At 48.1% G+C, this 12,171-nt stretch overlaps 1 protein-coding gene across 14 annotated transcripts in view; it reads right to left on the reverse strand.

The window, feature by feature from the left end:
- Positions 1–12,171, reverse strand: part of JARID2 (jumonji and AT-rich interaction domain containing 2) — a 231,140-nt gene that overhangs the window by 69,483 nt on the left and 149,486 nt on the right. The window lies entirely within an intron of this gene.

Genomic DNA, 12,171 nt, shown 5'->3' on the forward strand with positions numbered 1-12,171 from the left:
GCCTGACCTCTATGACCCCATGGACTGCAGCATGCCAGGCTTCTTCTGGTGAGTGATTGGTTCAGCACGTCCTGTTCTTCACCATCTCCCAGAGTCTGCTCAAACTCACGTCCATTGGAGAAGGAAACGGCAACCCACTCTAGTGTTCTTGCCTGGAGAATCCCAGGGATGGTGGAGCCTGATGGGCTGCCGTCTATGGGGTCGCACAGAGTCGGACACTACTGAAGTGACATAGCAGCAGCAGCAGGAATAAGAGGGCAGTGGTACCCCATTCCAGTACTCTTGCCTGGAAAATTCCATGGACGGAGGAGCCTGGTGGGCTGCAGTCCATGGCGTCGCTAAGAGTCGGACACGACTGAGCAACTTCACTTTCACTTTTCACTTTCATGCATTGGAGAAGGAAATGGCAGCCCATTCCAGTGTTTTTGCCTGGAGAATCCCAGGGACAAGAGAGCCTGGTGGCTACCGTCTCTGGAGTCGCACAGAGTCGGACACGACTGAAGCGACTTAGCAGTAGCAGCACGTCCACTGGGTTGGTGATGCCATCCAACCATCTCATCCTCTGTCACCCCCTTCTCCTACTGCCCTCTATCTTTCCCAGCATCAGGGTCTTTCCACAGGGGTTCCCCTCACAAATTATTGTTTTCTTTTTTCATGTTACACAAGTTTAAACACAGAAACTGCTACATGAAGTAGTTCTACAGGTAGAAACAGAATGCACTGTTGGCGCTGTTGATGCCACCAGGTAAGTCAGACCTCCGTGTTCTAGATTCCCAGGGAACTGGCAAACGCCTTGCCGTCTGCCTTTGAAGTGTAGGCCTCTGGAGCAGGACAACTAACCGCAGGGCCTGGGCCACACCAGGCAGCCGGCCCCACAGTCACTTCCCTCTGGGACAGAAACAGACTCGGGAACCAATCACTCACCAGAAGACAACTTTCCAGGAAGAAAGGTACAGTTTATTCCTTCCTGACTTCCCTGTTCAAAGCAAACAACTACAAAGACCACCTCACACCCCTGGGCTTCTGGGCTGATTAGCTCCACAATGAAACAATAAAACCAGCAGGTTAGAGAGCAGAGGTGTGGGGAGCAGCCAGGCTCCCATGGGCCCGAGAGCTGAGTGGGGGCCCTTTAGAGCCCCCCAGAGCCCCAAATAGAGGGGGAAAAGGTGACACTTTATGTTTTGGGGCTCCAAAAAAATCACTGCAGATGGTAACTGCAGCCACAAAATTAAAAGACACTTGATCCTTGGAAGGAAAGTTATGACCAACCTAGACAGCATATTAAAAAGCAGACATTACTTTGCCAACAAAGGTCCATCTAGTCAAGAGCTATGGTTTTTGCAGTAGTCATGTATGGATGTGAGAGTTGGACCCATAAAACATGCTGAGTGCCGAAGAATTGATGCTTTTGAACTGTGGAGTTGGAGAAGACTCTTGAGAGTTCTTTGGACCACAAGGAGATCCAACCAGTCCATCATACAGGAAATCAGTCCCTAATGTTCATTGGAAGGACTAATGCTGAAGCTGAAACTCCAATACTTTGGCCACCTGATATGAAGAACTGACTCATTGGAAAAGACCCTGATGCTGGGAAAGACTGAGGGCAGGAGAAGGGAACCAGAGAGGATGAGATAGTTGGATAGCATCATCGACTCAATGGACATGAGTTTGAATAGGCTCCGGGAGTTGGTGATGGACAGGGAGGCCTGGCATGCTGTGATTCATGGGGTCGCAAAGAGTCAGACACAACTGAGCGACTGAACTGAACTAAACAGTCCCGAAGCCTGAAGGCAGACCTTTGTGAAACTTAAAGAAACAGATACAGCAGGTGAAGACTCTCAGCCCTCCAGGCTCTCATCCTTCCAGGAACCTAACTCATTTTAAGTGGCTGTGAAAACAAAGTACAAATACTTGACAGGGAAAAACGTCCTGAGAAAGACACTTTGTGGCAAGGTTGAGGAGAAAAGAGATCCCTCGCACACTGCCACTGGGAGAGTGGATTGGTGCAGCTAACTTTGCAAAACACCACAGAGGTTCCTCAAAAAAGGAACAGAGCTACTAGGTGATCAAGCACTTCCATGTGTGGGTGTTTACCCAAAGGAAATGAAGTCGCTATCGCAAAGAGATTCCTGTGACCCCATGTCCACTGCAGCATTATGTACAGGACGAATGGATAAAGAACACATGTGCGACCCGTGTACTGGAATATTATTCAGCCATTAGAAAGGAAGCTCTGCCATTTGTGACAACATGGATGGTCGCCCAGGGTGTCACACTAAATCAGACAGAGAAAGAGAAACACTGTGTGATCCTTCCATGTGGAATCTAAAAAACCAAACTCAGAGAAACAAGAGTAGATTGGCGAGTGCGTGTGTGTGTGTGTGTGTGTGTGTGCGCGCGTGTATGGCCAAGGTAAAAACTTCCAGTTATAAGATGAGTAAGTTCTGGTGATCTAATGTGCACCATGGTGACTATAGTTAATATTATATCCCACATTTGAAAGATTAAAAAATAAAAGTGCATTAAAAAATGAAAATGCATGAGGCAACGAATTCACTAACCAACCTTACTGTGGTAATCGTTCCATAATATATACACACACCAAATCAGGCTGTACACCTTGAACTCTGCACAAGGTTACATGTCAATTACATCTCAATAAAGTTGGGGGGTGGGGAGAGAGAGACAAGACAGGACCCAATGACTAACATTCAAATGTAACCTAACATCCCAGAAATTTAAAATAAACTAGCCAGAATGAAAGATTTAACTTGGTATTAAATCAAGCATTTTTCTATTAAAACAAACCCAAATCTATTCATGGAGCAGAAAGAAAAAATTTAAGACAGACCACAAAACGTCAAAGAAATGTCCCAGATACAGAAAGCCGAGGAGCCCTATTCTATTGTTGACTGTCCATCTTCTCATGGCCCCCAGAGAGATGAGGAAACAGTGGTTCAAGACAAGTATTTGGTGACCTGAGCAGGATTAAGCCACTACTGAATACTCTTAGAGAATGCACAATAACATTCTGTCAAAATGCTTGAATTAACAGCCCATGGAATGCACATAATGGAATTTTGAGGCACTTGGATAAATGAATGGGTTCATTGCCTGTGGAGGGGCAGGGAGCGGGAAGGAGCCTCTGTTGTCATGGTGACTGTAAACCAATGCATTCCTTTCTACACTTGACAGTGGTTAAAATAAACACAGATGAGAACTGACCCTATTTGCCCTTGCAAGAATCCTGTGACATTCCCTCTCCCCAGTCATCTCCTCTGGAGAACTGCTCCACCCCACTCTCGGTGCACACTTGCTTAGAGGCATCGCCGCTCCCAAAAAGGAACCCGCGAGCCGAAAACACAACACTATCATTTTAAAAGATAAAGCCACTGAGAAAATGGAAATGAGAACATCAGGATATAGCACTGCCTTTCACGGCAAACGTGACTAGAAGCATGGATTCTGTGCTCCAAGGGACAGCGACAGGGTTAGTGTCATCTCTCCTCCTCTGATCTGAAACACAACATGTTTTCTAAAGACACAGAAACTGCTGGGCACACAGTGAACGGCGGAAACAGACTTATGGAGGTGTGTGTGTGTTTTACGGGCAGATTCCCCCGCTGGGTATAAATTAAACTAAATCCTATGCAAGCTGGAACATGTGGAATCAGGGCGAGAACAAGAGGTGCGCTGGCACCTCCGTGTGTACGTACTCTCACCCCCACTGCACCGCTGTTGTGCACACACACACTCACACACAGGCCCTGGAAGGGCTGCAGGGAAAAGGCTTGGTAGAATCATGAGAACAGGGATGGGACGGATATCACACTGTCTGCCTGGCAGCCAGACGCCACACGTGAATACCAAGTAGGAAACAAAAGAAGAAATCAGTTGCAGGAACACAGGGGTGGTGGCAGTTTTGGGGCTCAGTCGTGTCCAACTCTTTGCAACCCCATGGGCTTCGAAGCCCGTGAGGCTCCTCTGTCTGTGGGATCTTCCAGGCAAGAATACTGGAGTGGGTTGCCATTTCCTCCTCCAGGGGATCTTCCTGGCCCAGGGATCGAACCTGGATCTCCCACAATATGGGCAGATTCTTTACCATCTAAGCCACTAGGGAAGCCCATTGTCCACTTTGGTGAGTGTTTTGGTAGCAGGAAAACACTTCCACTCAGTATGCCCTCAGGCAGGGCACACATACCACAAAGAAACAACTACCTAAAGTCAAATTGCACCAGAAAAAAAAAAAAAAAAAAGAGGTGGGGGTGGAGAAGAGGTAGCGTGCAGCCAGCGACCTGTCTATAAATAATTTCAAATAAACCGCAAGGGAAGGAACGACATCACGGTTCTGTTTCTGCACAAGGCAGATGAACAAACTGAGAAAGGAACTGTCTGGAGACATATCAAGACAAAGACCTCAAAAGCCGTCATCTCAAGCAGGCATGGCAAGAGCGGCTAAGGCCCCAGCTTTTTCTATAAAGGGGAAAAGAGGGCAGAAAGACAAATTCGGACCACGCTGCACCCACGGGGCTGAGTAAAGGTTTGTTCAAAGGTGAACCCAAAGCAGAAAGCAACAAGATGATCACAGCTCACCAAAGGGAAGAAAAATCTGATTCACTGACATTCTTAAAGGAGCCACACAGACTATCAAGCGGCGACCAGGGGAGAATATGGCTGAGAGATCTCAAGACTTTTGGGAGCAAAGGCTGAATCTACCTAATGACAGCGAGCGGCTCTCAGATTTCTGAATTGTGGGCTTCACCTCTGGCCTTTCACACAGTGACTCCACAGAGAACAGTTATTTAGTATTTGGTGAAGGACAGTAATATGCCCAGAGCTTTAAACCATGAAAAGCACTTAGTCTAGTGGCTATCCGCCAGCCAGCAGCAGGAGAATCGCCTGCGAACTCATTAGAAATGCAAAACCTCAGACCAATGGAATCAGAAACTGGTGGGGGAGGAGGGAGACACTCCACAAGCTGAGTTTCAACAAGTCCTGCAGGTGGTTCCCTACACACTCAGGTGGGTTAGAGCCAGCCCTGTAAGGTACTGTGGTCACCACTGCTCAGACAATCAAAGGGAGGCGCAGACACTTTTTGGGTGGCTGTCAACAGCACAGTAGCAAGTATCTCCATGATTCCTACACTTCGGCTCTCTCTACCGCAGCATGCTACAGGGGAATCCTGTCGGTGGTGCTGGACGGGGAAGCCCGTTTAAATGGTGATGAACAAGACCAGATTGAGTCCAAAGTGATTTTAATTCTGGATTGTCTTCTCACTCTGATAAACTCTCCATTCAAAGGTGGCACCATAAATGGGCACTGCTCCCAGCGGGGTTGGCCTGCCTGCCTTAGCCAGGCGTGCCTGGGAACAGGCTCCTGACTGCTTTTATTTGCTAAGAGAAGTGTGTCCCTTCCCTCTGGCATGTGCGGCTACTGGCTCAAGGGGCTTTCAACAAAAGCAGTTTCTAGTTTCCTAGATTAAGGATCAACAATGGAGACAGAACCTCTCTGGGAAACCCGTGGGTGTCACTCTCCGGACTGACATCTTTAAGTCCCTTCATTTCTCACGTTGCTTCAGTGAAAAAGAAAATTATACTGGCCATTTTCAATACCTCCTTTGTGCACAAATTTCATTGTTTTAAGTATCGATTTTACAGAATCTGTCTGGGCAGACACAGCAGAGTGATGAACATGAGCAAGAGCAAGTTCCTACCCCCAAACTGCCGACATACTGAAGTGCGTCCTGTGCATCTCAGCGGGCTTCGCCAGCGGCTCAGCAGGGAAAGAATCCGCCTGCAATGCAGGTGGGTTCGATCCCTGGGTCAGGAAGACCCCCTGGAGAAGGAAATGGCAACCCACTCCAGTATTCTTGCCTGAAAAATCCCATGGACAGAGGAGCCTGGCAGGCTATAGTCCCTGGGATTGCAAAGAGTGGGACATGACTGAGCAACTAAGCATGCATGCCCATCTGAGGCTTGAGCAAAGAAATCTGCACAACATGGGAAAGCACTTGTTTGCCCCACAGGTAGTAGGCATAGAGGCGGTGGCAGTGATGGAAAGGGCCCCAGAGAAGGCCGGTATGAGCATGCCTTTGCCGTGCTCGCTGGCATCACTTGCCACGACCTTCAGAACACAGAGGCCTCCAGCACCAAGAGAAAGCTGCACGGCCTCACCCTCTCGCTTCAACAACAGCCCGAACTCAGGGCAGGAGGGCACCTTTCAGGAGACACACAGAATCCGGCTGTGCGGACAAGATCAATGGACATTTTGAGTCGCTTCTAAATCAATGCAAACATTACTAGACATTCTCACCGTGAGGATTCCCAGTGTCTAGTCCTTCCGAAGCCTCAGATTTTTCATCTATGACCCAGGATGATCTGACATTCAGATGATCCAGAAGGGCTCTATTTACCCCAGCCTTGTTCCATGAGACTGGAAGGCAGGAGGCCTGAGAAATGAAGAATCAGGGGAGACTTTACAGCCAAAGAGCTCCAACCCCTCCAAAGGGGAATAACTACAAGCTCCAGAAAGGCCAAGTGCCAGTCTGCATTACACAACGGCATTTGCCAGAAGAGCAAGCCGACTATAGTGCAAACGGTCTGCAGGCTGTCACGACGGATGCCAATGTGGTTCTTGGGGGCAGAGGAACAGGCTGAACAGATCTGCAATAATGTTCTAGAGAAAGAAGGGCTGAAAACAGCATACACTTTAAAACTGCTAGATTCCCATCGTGCACAGTTCCAAGATAGTGGGGGAAAGCAGAGTGTGAGTTAATGAACACAGCCTAGAGTGATCATAAAGTTCTCCCCTCCCCACAAGACTGGCCAGAATTGCGCCCATGGCTACTTGACGCACCCTCTACAGACCACTCCTTTCCCGAGAGGCTACAGCAGCCACAGTGGGCTCTGGCTTGGAAAGAAGGCCCGGGAGTCCTATCACTGCCAGATAAGCAGGAAATGACAAAAACGGCCTTCCCACGAGATAACCACCAATAACCACTAAATGGATTTACATCAGAAAACACCAGAGCCAATGCCTGCTTCATGTTATTTTTTAGTTATATTATCAGAGAACAATTTATTTGACTCAGTAAACCAGCTGCCTATTATACTGTTATATACTCCACAAAGAACATGCTATGAAAAAGCACTTCCTATGAAAGAAGCAACATTTCAAAAAGTTCTCCATTCGTCTCCAAATATGTCTGAAACCACGTATGAACAATGGGACAAAGATTCATTTTCAAGACCTAGCTCTTGTTTTCCTTTTCTGTTTTCAGTCTCTCTACATTTTTTCTTATAAATGGTCAACACCAGGGATTAACATTAATGCCAATTCCATGTAATTGAAGCTTTCTATAAAGTGATTATAGAAAGCTTTACAGAGTAAATTTTCTTCAAAAACTAGAACACAAACAGAAAGTTAAGTCTTCGACCTCTGGGAAAGCGAAGACTGGAGCGGACAACAGAGTGAGGAAAAGCCAGGTGTATTAATCACCATCACTGAGAGAATGTTTACTATCATGGAATTCGATGATCCAGTGAAGTATCTTAAAATACTAAAGATCCTAGGAAATAGTAGTCAACACTAAGCTAGAGCCACAGGGCCTTCAGACGAGACGGCATTTTTGCCCCTTCACTTGGCATCACCAAGTAACAACTGCTGGCATAAATGCAGTCCCCAGAATACCGCAGTAATCCAAGAGCCTGCCATGAAAGCACAAGTTAAGGCACTTGCTTATATCCTCATCAGAGGTCACAAGGGAGGCCCCGAGGAGCCATTTTTACAAGTTACAGGTCAGTTTCTGCATAGACAGGTGTAGAATTTTGCACCCAAGAGATGTTATGGAACCAGAGGAGCAATAAGAAGGGATGAGAAACAAGTTGGGAGGGGACAAAAGAATAGTACACGACTACCACAAACCAGGGTCGTTCGTGTGCTCTAGTCTTTCCTGACCCTTTAAACCAAATACATATGGGCAGCACTTCAGACACACACAACACAGGAACAGACACACAAGCACACACACCTACCTTCCAATATGCCGAGAGGATGTGAAGGATCTGGATAATCCAAATAGGACAATCTGCTCCCCGAACAGAACGACTCCTTTAGGAAGACTCCCTTTCCATACACTCTATTTGGCTACTCTTAAGAATGTGTTTACCTTTGCAAAAACAGACAAACATACCAGACACTCCGCCAGCCACTGGGACACAAAGATGAACAAGGACGGGCCCATCTGTGAGGGAGCCAAGGGCCAAACCCTCTGAAAGTCACTTGAACGTCAAGTGAGTGCAGGAAGACATCAATGATCGCCCAGTGCCCACCCTGACCCCCACCCAAACACCACCTCGGACAGATGCTGCTGGGCCCACACTCATCCTCCGGGATGGGCTCTGAGCTAGTGGGAGAAGCTCTCAAGTCATTTGAGGAGGCTTACACTCTGGAAAGATTCTGTTTCCAGATCAATGCAACTGAGCCTAATTTCTTGCCCTATATTTACCTAATTCCAGGAAGTAAAGCCCCATCTATTATTATGATCTCTTCTTTAAATTTCTGAATTTCTCATAGCAGAAACAAACCAAAAGCTTGCTGCTGACAAGTCACTGAAACTGCTGCCTTCCCTCCTTGGTCTGTATTTGAGAATCCCTCCAGCCAAGCGTCTCTCTACCCAGTCGATTTCACCCTCCAAATGAAGGAAAGGGAAGGAAGGAGGGGAAGCGAAGGGCGGGGGGACAAGAGCACGCTATTCTCATCTCAGCCGCAACGATGTGCACTGCTTTTAATTGAACTGCTAAGCAGCCAAGTAAGGTGCTGACATCAAGGAACGTTCTGCATAAAAAGCCGTGTCTGACAACCCCTGCACAAGCACTCACGTGTGAACCACAAGTGACACTAATGGCTGTCACCCCCTTTGCAAACGAGGTGGCTCCAAACCCAGCACCTAGTGCCTTTCATGTGAGACGTCTGGAACCAGTGTCTCCGTGTTTGCTCTCAATTTCATCAAGGACAACTTAAGAACTGGTAAGATGTTTCTGGGAGGGTCAGATACCACTGAAAAGATCAGGGGCGTGTTTATATTTGCCCTTTGGGGGTAATAAAAGGCAAGGAGGAGAAAAGCACGTGACAGAGATATTCCTATTGAAAATAGGTAAGTCCCTAGAAGAGGAAGGAAGGAAACTGGTACCCAGTTTCCGTGGCAACCACAAAGCATGCTAAACCATCATTTGCATGGGAGGTGGAAGTGATATCCGAGCAATCAGATCTCCGAGGTAACAGATAAAGGAAATGGCCACAGCCAAAATAAAACTGCCTCAAATGAAGCTCTACCAGTTTTCTTAGAACAAATAAATGCGGCAGAAACCTGTGTGCTTACCAGAAACCTCAAGAAAATTCTGGGAGCAGCTGCCCTTCCCACAAGTATCTAATGATCTGACCTGGGCAACAACTAATGACCAATTAAATCAAAGGGGTCTTGCCCATCTCTAACTCTGCAGAGGACACACATGCTCTGGGACAGCCTCCGTGTTCCCATTTCCTCCTTGACTCTGAAGCCCACGTGAACTGACCTCTTAGAGAGGAACGCGCTCATTCACAAGAACTAAGCATCTACAAACACGCCTCTACACTGAACGCCTGTCTAGCAGGAAAAATAATGAATTAAGGAAAGAGGGGCCCAGTTTTACTAATGAAAAAGCTTAATACACAGTTCCAAGAAGGTAGTTAGCGTTTGCACGTATGCTACGTCATGTCTGACTCTTTTTGTGACCCCATGGATGGTAGCCCACCAGCTTCCTCTGTTCATGGGATTTTCTACGCAAGGATACTGGAGTGGGTCGCCATTCGCTTCTCCCCAGGAAGGTAAGAATTAACAGTAAATTTGAAAATAAACTACACACTGCCGGAAAGATGCACCTCTCCCCGCTTTACACTTCCACACTCTATTACTCCAAATGCAAAATGCTGCCCCACCCCAAATTACCCAGGCCAGATACATGGTGCTTTAACATATGCTTCAAAGTGGAAATTCCATCATCACTTTAAAAGTTTAGAAAGGATGGAGCCAACATTAATTTATTCTAATAGTCTCCTAATCAAAACCAGAAAAAACAGTAGTATCTTTCAAATACCTCCAACTCCCTTTCCGATTAGCCAAGACCCTCTTAGGTTTAAGTCAATTCTTCCTTTGGTTCAAAACAAGAACTAGGACTTCCTTAAAGGCTCAGTGGTAAAGAACCCACCTGCAACACAGGAGACCTGGGTTCCACCCGAGGGTCAGCAAGATGCCCTGGAGGCGGTGAGGACAGCGAGGCCACGGGCTCCCTCTTCTCATCGAGAGAAGCCAACGCCCTCGGTTCAACCTGCACCCAGCTGACATGCGTTCCCCGACTCTCAGCACATCCTGGCTTATAGAGCTAAAGCTCAGCAGGCGCCCACCTACATGACCGTGATACATCACTGTGTTTAATTCAAAGAACCACCTGAGTTGTTGCAAGGGCAAGGCTGCCTCCCTAGGCTGTTCCAAGGTGAAACCCACCCACCCTCAGCCCACTGCATCCTCTCTGTGGGCCCAGGAAAGGCGGGGTGGGGTGTGGGGTGCACCCCACTCTCAGTACAGATGACTGCTTAGATCTACTACGATGGTGGCAATCCTGAGGCATCTGTGAGACAGAAAAACTGGACTGGTGCCTGATGTTTTACCCCCACAACCACACGGGCCCCTTCAAAATAACAACTAACCTCTTCTCTCAAACGTATTGGTATAGAAACATTAGGAAGTGTTAGCACAGAAGAGTTAGTAAATACATCCGGCCCCCTGCAGCCCTCTGGCCATGTCAGGCCTTCCAGAAGCAGCCTGCTACAGAGCACAGAGACCCCAGGAGGCCTCAAGGCTCAGCCTCACCCTGCTTCCACAGGTCTGCTCCGCCAGCACGCAGCCCTCCACCCAGCGTGTCTGCTCCGCCAGCACGCAGCCCTCCACCCAGCGTGCTTGGCACAGGATGGACACTCCGCCACCACAGCAGCGGGGGGGTTGACTGCCCTCGGGGCACTGGGACTGTCTCTCCTTGTGATCTCGGCCAAGAAGCTGGCTCCCGACACCCTCTGTCTGGAAGTTACAGGGGTACCCCACAAGGTCTATCTACAGCCTAAAAGAGTGACGAGTCTACAGAAGGAAAAACTAAGTGTTCGTGTCACCTTGCTGTAGGTTGGCCCAACTCCCGTAGACACCCCGTAGTGTCCCAAAGACGTCATGTCTTCCACAGCGCTCCACATGCTGCATTTGAAATGATCTGCTGCTTCTCTCTGGAGTAGAGATTTCCTGCAGCAGAAAATAAGGCTGAACCTACCATCTCTGAGATCCACCTGGGACCTGGCAACAACTGGAACCTTGAAGAAATAAGTGCTTCTGGCCCCTGCTTCCCTGAGATTCCTACTCCTCTGAGGTTTAAAAAGGCATCACTTTGCCCAGCTCTCAGAATCCTTCCCTGGTGGCTCAGACGGTAAAGGATCTGCCTGCAATGCAGGAGACCTGGGTGCAGTCCCTGAGCCTGGAGCGTCCCTGCAGAAGGAAACGGCAACCCACTCCAGTATTCTTGCTTGGAGAATCCCATGGACAGAGGCGCCTGGCAGGCTACAGCCCACAGGGTCTCGAAGAGTCAGACACGACTGAGTGACTAACACACACAGCATCCTCGGGCCTCTCCAAGTATTTTGAAAGCAGAGTTCGTCTACCTCTCTTCATCACCAGCAGTCCAAGTGGGCTCTTTACTACTCCCCTCAAGGTACAGAAACCATCGACTGGATCCTGAAATAACCTGGGAGCTTCATCTCTTAGCAGAGCACACCCAAGCGCTTCTCTGTGCCCCAGTTTTCTCATTCATAATATGGGAATGAGGTTCAAAGACCCATCAAAAGAACTGCTGAGAGAATCAAATGGACTAATACATGGAAACAATTTAGAATATTTAGAATAGTAGCCAGCACACCATAAGTGCCACATAAATACCTGTCACTGCTGCCCTGCTAAGGGCCAATTCTTTTGGAAGACCGTCTCTCGCATGGAGAGTTAAGAAGAAAAATTGGGGGTGGCTCAGACAGTAAAGCGTCTGCCTGCAATGCGGGAGACCCAGGTTCGATTCCTGGGTTGGGAAGATCCCCTGGAGAAGG

The sequence above is a fragment of the Ovis canadensis genome, chromosome 20 (assembly GCF_042477335.2).
Source record: "Ovis canadensis isolate MfBH-ARS-UI-01 breed Bighorn chromosome 20, ARS-UI_OviCan_v2, whole genome shotgun sequence".
Lineage (NCBI taxonomy): Eukaryota > Metazoa > Chordata > Mammalia > Artiodactyla > Bovidae > Ovis > Ovis canadensis.